The following is a 9,001-nucleotide window of genomic DNA, read 5'->3' on the forward strand; positions in this document are numbered from 1 at the left end:
AAGGGTAATTTTGGAGAATGAGAAAACGGTAAATACCAATTGTAACTGTTAACACGGGGCGAATGCATATTAGTCACTTAAACGTAATCGTAAAAATAACAGTACACTGCGATTTAAAAAATAATCAAATTTGAACTGCAAACGTTTGGGCACATTACAAATAAATAAAGTTAATATCCCAGACTTTTAAAGTAAAATTTAATCTCGCTGATCTGCACATGAATCCTTGATCGAAGGGCTTCCCTGCCCGTTAATTTAATATGCTGGAGGTAATACTTGAAGGAGTTGTTAAAGAGCAATTAATCCCAAATTAAAACTCGCGGCGGGTTAAAGGTCACCAATAATTAAGATTCATTGCATTTACGGTTTTGTACAGCTGGGTAATGGCTGGTGCAAGAAACGGCATGCAGCTGGTCGAGGGCGGGTTTGTTTCACCGTTAACCCTTTGTTGGTGCGCCTACAGAGAAAGAAATTGGCGGATAGAATTATAATCTGAGTAATACTGATGGTGCATCTAAGAGCGGTGTTCTTTGTGGTTCAAATTCAGTAATTCTACTATGGGCCTTGCCTATGAACCCTACTGACCTCATTCATTCAACTATTCTCAAGTGGGTAACGACCCATATGAGGTGAATGTAGACGTAATACGCTGTACATTGGAAAATTGGTTGTTTGCAACAGTAACGTTAAAGTTTTAGAAGGATCACTCCGACGTTTATCATCTATCCGGAAGAATAACTAAATATTTTATTGAACAGTTGCGGTTAAGTAAATCAAACCCTTCTGTCCCGAGTCGGAGTTTCTCTCCCTTTTCCAGCGTTTTTTTTGGGGGTGGGGACAATTGTTTCCCCGATAAATGAAATAGCAAAGAAAGATACCAGAGATAAATTTATTTCCGCCTATAAATTTTCAGTGCATTTGCTCTACTGACTGTAAAATACGCTGCTGAAAAAAATTACGTCCTCGTTGAAAACTACTTGCACTTTAAAAGACTTATGAGATCTTTTTCTCTCTGTCAATATGAGTGCAAAAAGAGTTTATCCCCTCACACTGGACGGGTGACTGAAAGTCTTTAAAAATAAAAATTCTGTGTTGTAGTTATATTTCCAAACGGACACTTGCCCGTGTAATGTCTTCAACTCTCAGAGTGAGGGGAATGATTTTGAAATCCAATCTATCGCCAATATTTTTGAAGCCCGTTATAGCTGCCTGTAAAGAACGATTCTCAACGTAAAGACATCTCTCAACGAACATGTCCTTTAACAATTCTGTGCTACTGAATGTATTATTGCTGTACAATTCCAGCGATTCGCTTTATTTGCAAAATGCGCAAGTATCTATCAAAAAAAAAATCAGTGTCATGACAGGGATTTGCTGACTTAAGATTCTGTTTCAATTGTATTTCTCTCAGACTTCAATAAGACTTCAAGGCTGACACCAGCGCTGTGCCAAAGAAGTTTTCTGCTGTCAGCGGTTCCATCTTTGAGATTCGTTACCCCCGGTGGACATGTCCCTGTCTCAATTCGAAAAGAGGTGGAAAGATTTTGGGCCATGAAGGGTATCAAATGATGTGACGTTGGTGCGAGAAATTGGCGAGGAGTACAAGATCACCCACCTTCTTGATGAATGGCTACAAGGGCCTAATGGCCCACTCTTGTTCCTATTTCTCAATACACTTTCCAATGGAACGCTAATCTGAGGTCCCGTCAGTTCCCTCAGATGAGTATACCATATTGCGTGCAGTATGCCAATGTGATGCAGCGGGGTACTGTAATCCATGGTGTTCTGGTCGGTTTTTTTTGCAATCTCTGAATCTATAGCACCAAAGTCATGATCCTATTGTTAACCACACCGAGACGGTGGATTGGCTGCCTTTCTTAAAATACGACCATCATTACATTTCCAAGCTTGGTTGTAAAGAGTTCTCGGGTTTTCTGATGTCGGGAATGGCCAATATAAATTCCACTATTTTATTTTTAAATGGTAGGGAGTTAAAATAGAGTGAGGAAGGATGACATCATTCACGACAGTTAAGTACAAATATTAAATCAGTTTCTATTGAATGTATTTTAACAAGAGAGCAAAAGAAACCACTTTGCTGGGAATTCTTATCCGATTATGCAGCAGCTGTGGATAATATGACTTTTCACCTGAACCTGCTGGTTATTGATTGGAAACGTTAACTCAGTTTCTCTCTCTACAGTATCACTTGTATCACAAGTATAAAGGAGAACGAAATAATTGCTACTTCGGATCCGATGCAGCGGAAAACAAAAACCACAAAAGATAAAGAACATAATGACAATAAACACCACACAAAATGCTGGTGGAACACAGCAGGCCAGGCAGCATCGACAGGGAGAAGCGCTGTGGACGTTTTGGGCCGAGACCCTTCGTCAGGACTAACCGAAAGGAAAGATAGTAAGAGATTTGAAAGTAGTGGGGGGAGGGGGAAATGCGAAATGATAGGAGAAGACCGGAGGGGGTGGGATGAAGCTAAGAGCTGGAAAGGTGATTGGCGAAAGTGATACAGAGCTGGAGAAGGGAAAGGATCATGGGACCGGAGGCCTCAGGAGAAAGAAAGGGGCGGGGGGAGCACCAGAGGGAGATGGAGAACAGGCAAACAACTAAATATGTCAGGGATGGGGTAAGAAGGGGAGGAGGGGCATTAACGGAAGTTAGAGAAGTCAATGTTCATGCCATCAGGTTGGAGGCTACCCAGCCGGCATATAAGGTGTTGTTCCTCCAACCTGAGTTTGGATTCATTTTGACAGTAGAGGAGGCCATGGATGGACATATCAGAATGGGAATGGGACGTGGAATTAAAATGTGTGGCCACTGGGAGATCCTGCTTTCTCTGGCGGACCAAGCGTAGGTGTTCAGCGAAACGGTCTCCCAGTCTGCGCCGGGTCATTTTAATTTCACATCCCATTCCCATTCTGATATGTCTAACCATGGCCTCCTCAACTGTCAAAATGAATCCAAACTCAGGTTGGAGGAACAACACCTTATATGCCGGCTGGGTAGCCTCCAACCTGATGACATGAACATTGACTTCTCTAACTTCCGTTAATGCCCCTCCTCCCCTTCTTACCCCATCCCTGACATATTTAGTTGTTTGCCTGTTCTCCATCTCCCTCTGGTGCTCCCCCCCCCCCCCTTTCTTTCTCCTGAGGCCTCCCGTCCCATGATCCTTTCCCTTCTCCAGCTCTGTATCACTTTCACCAATCACCTTTCCAGCTCTTAGCTTCATCCCACCCCCTCCGGTCTTCTCCTATCATTTCGCATTTCCCCCTCCCCCCACTACTTTCAAATCTCTTACTATCTTTCCTTTCAGTTAGTCCTGACGAAGTGTCTCGGCCTGAAACGTCGACGGCGCTTCTCCCTGTAGATGCTGCCTGGCCTGTTGTGTTCCACCAGCATTTTGTGTGTGTTGTTGTCTGAATTTCCAGCATCTGCAGATTTCCTCGTGTTTGCTAATAACAATAAAACACAGTAAATATAAATCCGTAAGATAGCGTATATACATAGACTGGTTGTACGTCCTTAAAGTAAGGCTAGGCTGTACATAAGGTGACTGACAGGAAATAATAGTAGTGGTGTAGTTAGCGGATAGAGGTGTTGATCGGCCTTACTGCTTAGGGAAAGTAGCTGTTTTTGAGTCTGATGGTCCTGCTATGGATACTATGTAGCTTCTTATCCGATGGGAACGGCCCATGAGCAGGGTGGGTGGGATCCTTCATGATATCACTGGCCCTTTACCGACACTTTCTTGTGTATGTATATGTCCTTGCTGGCTGATAGCCTGGTGCCGGTGATGCGAACCAGCCAATTCTCTGATTTTGCTCCCTGAGTATTGTCAGCAGTTTATTTTCATCTGAATGTGCAGTCTTTTTTTTTCTTCTGAAGAGTAAGTATCAGTGGGAACCTGGTACCTAACGTTGATAAAGTGGTCGCGTTACAGTCCAGTTACAAGGTAGTTTGGAGTCTGGAGCAGATGTAGTCTTCCGGTTTAGGCTGTCACGTCCAAGTTGAAACACTTCTTTTTTTAACGTCTCCACTTTAGAAGGAATAGAATAACCATAATATTCCCAATTTAAAATTAAAACGGGCAAGGATTAGACAGGCAGTATAAACAGGGCGCCTTTATCCAGACCTGGAATGTCCCCAGATAATCCATTTTAATGGTCAGCAGAAACAGCCGACGAACCGCAGTGAAGGCAGCCCATTTGAGAAATGAATAGATTGAATAAAATATAGATATATTGCTTTACTTTATATCAAATTGTTAAATGATACACAATGCAAAGATGTAAAAATGTGCTACTTTCATTAGCTATTTATAGAAATCCTGGCCCAACTTTAACATTTCCTGAGATAATGGTTATCGTTTTATCAATTTTCAGCTAAATTCCATTTAATTTAGTTCATTGGAATGAAGACAATATAAACATCTATTAGTCAGCCAGGAATGATATGATCCACCGTGGCCAACCTGACTTGTGAAATGTGTGTTCGGGTTGTTAGATTCACTGTGCTCTGTGGGAAAACTTCCACCATATAATAGAGAATCCATAGACAAAGCTGGACTACAGATTCAACGCCGTACCAAGTTTAAATAAGCGTGTACATATAGACAAACTGGAAAGAGGCGAGAAAGATGAATTATGGGAACGGGTGACAGACTGAATTGCATGGCATTTGGTCGCCTTTCTTTAAAATAGTCAAAAATTCAAAATATCAAAATCAAAAATGTGTGGATTTTTTTTTAAAAGAGGAAGGAAGCAATAGTAGATGTAAAAACATCTGGTCTAACCATGTCAGATGCTTTTGGCACGGTTCTTAGTGCAGTAATCATTGTCTGTGTCCTGTGATCTAGAAACGGTTTCTTTTATTGTTTACCCATATTTTAATGCTAATTTGCAAACACAGAAGAAGCGCCCAAACAGATGTGAACCATTTGGTTGGGTTGTAGTTCATTTGTCAGGAAAAAGGGAAGGCTGCGTTGCAGGATATTAAATATTACCTCGACCATTCACCGGCACTTCATATTTCAGGGTTAGAATAGATGTCGAGTTTGTAAGGAATAATGAATCTGTCCAGAGCTGCAGAACAAGACAGACGAGTGCTTGGGGAATTTTAGAAATGGACTAAGTATTTGTAATGGTTCCTGACCACATCCCGGGGAAGATTACAAACACTCTTCATGCCAGCCCCAGACATTGTGCTTAACCCTCTAGGCGCTGATGATTTTTTTCGCATTAGCTTTTAAGTGTCTACAGTACAACAGCGCATTTGGAGATGCAAAACCAATTCTGCATCCTTAGTAATTTCCCAAAAAAAAAACACTTGGGGATGTAAAGTTCACGCCGATATGCCAACGATGCGGGAGATACCGTACGTTCTTTCTCACATTAAAATCACTTGTATTTTTTTTTCTCTCTCTCTGTCCACGTTATCACATCCTCCACATTGAAAATGTAGTTCAATTCATTTCAATAACCTTATTTATTATTGTATAGTAACTTTATTGGCCTTGGTCACGTGCATTTACAATGTTAACTTTTGCCGGACCGCCTCTTACATGGAACATTTCTGCACCGAATCATAGCACTCACACCACAGCTATTTGTACTTGTCGTTGTTAACTCCGAGATATAACACTTATTTCCTGACTCTGATGGTAATTAACTGATCTCTGAATGCCTCATTGCTCATCTGTCAGGAAACATTTGCTCTTTTATTTATCTCAATAGGGTCTACCATTTAAAACAAATGACCGCCCGTGTTTAAAGAGGGAAACTGTTAAGATTTTTTTATACCTCGAGATCGATACCGGCAATACAATACGTTCATAATTCATGCACTTATTTTAACATCAGGACCACAATATGCCTGCCGGTTAATCCATAGCGCAAAGGTTTGGATTTTTTTTTTCAAGTTGCCCATCGTCCCATCAAAAATATTCCCAAGTGTCAATTGACGCCAAAAAAGAAATTACTGTAATCCATTTTTGTTTCAAACTGATTTCCACTTCTAAATAAAATACGGGGTAAATTGGCCTCTGTTGTAATTTAATACTATCGCATGTCCGGTCATCTGTTAATTATCGGAACATACACAGAACTCTTCGAAGTTACGGTGACTGCCTTCTGTAACGCGTACGGGGAAAGTACATTAATGTAACACTTCTTTGAACACTTGTGAGGGAGTAGATTGAATCTGTTGATTTTACATCCTATCAAGCGTGCACAGTATTACAAAGATTAGAAAAGCAGGTACACAAACATGAACAAACTACACACCCTACTCACAGACGTAACCGTGCAATTGTAACACGTCATTGTGCCGCCGCTTCAATACAAACGGTAAATGGCGAAGTTTTAATACAAATACTAAATGGTTAAGATTGGAAATGTGGTAAGCAATGAATGTTTATCCCAAAAGGCTGCGTGACAGGAAGACCTGACATTAAAATTATAGTTCTGTAAGACGCCGGTGTTCGGATCACTTTTGATCTGATCCTGTGGTTTGAGATGCTGGGTGTTGTTAACAATCAGGGTCGTCGTACTCCCGAGCCCCTCGGCAATTCTTGGTGCGATTATACATCGTGGCGAATTCACGCGCAGTCCTTTCACCACCAGAGAATCAGTACAATGACATTTCTGCCTTGGAAGTTTTAAATTTCTTTCAACCACAAACATCAATTGCACATAGATCGGTCGTTGATTGCAATGAAGAGGAACATGCAAAACAATATTCTAATTTAAAAATAATTATGTCTCAGCCCACTTTGGAGAAAATTTCAGCAAACTTCCATTCCATTTATTGGAAAGATTCGATCGTTCCTTCTGAATGAAGCAGCCCGCCTTCTCCACACCCCCACTCGGAAAAAGGCAAAGCTAGAGAGTTTCAGACACCTGCACGAACGATGGAGAAAAGTTGGATCAGATAGCAGGTCGAATCGAGAAATTGTCCCCAGGCCTTTCCTGATTATTCCTTCTACAAATTAGTATTTTTTTTCCCAGGAACTGTGTCTCCAGTCTTCGAAAATTATTAGTTACGGATATTAAATCGTCAGTATCGTTTTCGTACCCACGCGTCGATATCGCGTCAGGTTCATGAATTGAAAATGAACAGATCGGTGATCTCCACGTTGCCGCGGCTGATTTACAGCGCCGGGGCCATCCGTGAACTGATTAATGCGAAACAATTAAAATCATTATAAAAGGAAATGAGATGACCATAGAAGACAAAACGAAAACTGTCTACTTCCATTTCGATGTAGATTTCAATGCACGCCTATTAAAAGAATGGGGTCGATATACAAAACTGATATGTCCGATGAATATTTTACCTCACAAGCAGACATCCTGAGTGACACAAGAACTTTACTCATCTATCATCCGTGGCCTGGTTGTGGACGCTTTCTCATTATTCACTGTAGACCCACGAATGTTGCAAATTTACGGTAAAACTACTCTGTAACATACTACCCGTCCCCCGCCCCGCTTTATAAACACGGGAGAGATTAGCTTCTTACCATTAACTCAGTCCAAATCTTAACTTCAAAATAGCATAGGCTGCTGGTGATTTTGTTCTAACAATAATATTGACTTCAACTACAAAAAGGGAACTCAATTAAATATTTCATTAGGCAGCCTAAAGCGAGTCTGAACTCATTTCAAATGGATTCATGTTGTTTTTAATTACCACTTAAAATGGGAATTTATATCTTAGCAATTTTGCAGCTGTAATGTTTTTTTAAAAAAAATGCTGGATAATTCCAAAGAGAAAATCAAGCTCTGACTTTATGGAATTAAAGGGATGGGGATTCGGTACCAAACTACCAGGCCTTACAACTTGAATGTTGACGTGAGTTGTATTCATTTGTGGAAAGTTGAAGAAACAGCTCTGCGCTAGGCGAGCTATCTCTGAACCGCAGAGGGAACACACGCGACCACTTCTGATGAACGAACATCTTAATTAAAAATCACCCGTTGCAAGAACATCCGTGAATCAATTCACCCTTACCTTGAGGGTTAATTGACTGGAGACCTACGCTCAGTTTAATTGGAAATCAGGCAGTTCATGAAAATATTAAACTTTTTAAAAAAAATTGAAATTGCTATGGCAGGATTTCAGATAGTTATTTTATTCTTAGCCGACCGAATACTACACGTATTGGACAATGTCAAGCAGTCGAAATGTTAACAATTAAAAAGCTATTCAGGGACTTCTTTTTTCGTAACGGTGGCATAATAACTCGGAAAGGCGTTACAAAGCTTGGTAATGTAAATTATTTCATATATAGCTCTTAACTGTACGTAGATTAGATTGTTTAAAACCATTAATTGCTGTGAATTTATTCCTTGTAGGTTCATCCACAGACGAGCTAAATCTAGTTCTGCAGCTCTAAGATAATAAACGGGGATTTCAAACATTGCATAATACGATGCATTTGACGTCTTGGTGCTTGATGTTTAATAAACAAAGATAATGGTGGAAGAGAAGTTCATATCAATACCATTGTTTATATTCCTGAGATTTCATTTGGTATTGTCCTGGTTGTTTAGGTCTCAGTAACTTCAGAAATTGTCTACTTATACACAACATCTAGATTTGGTCATTCTGTCTCAGTCGGCGAATTGGCAGAGAAGTGAATACTTTTATAACTCGTTCCATTTATCTGAATCAGGCTGATTACTCAAGTCTATTTTATTATTTCCAACTGCACCAGTCTCTCCATGTCGTTATCAATATCAATTACAGGGCAACGTCTACTCTCGGAACTGATGAGAACTGCTGCGAGGAATTTTACGGTCGAACTGCACGAAGTTAGGAGCCTGTCTCAGGGTAACATGATCTTTCAGGTCCGATTCACTCACTTCCTTCACGGGTTGGGGAAGGCTGAGTTAAATTCAGCGCTCTGGCGCATTAGCCAGCGTCTGTGAAAAGGCTGGGAATGTTTCACTCGGGGACGCTTGGTGGTTTGGGGGTT

This window comes from Hemitrygon akajei, chromosome 22 (genome assembly GCF_048418815.1).
Source record: "Hemitrygon akajei chromosome 22, sHemAka1.3, whole genome shotgun sequence".
Lineage (NCBI taxonomy): Eukaryota > Metazoa > Chordata > Chondrichthyes > Myliobatiformes > Dasyatidae > Hemitrygon > Hemitrygon akajei.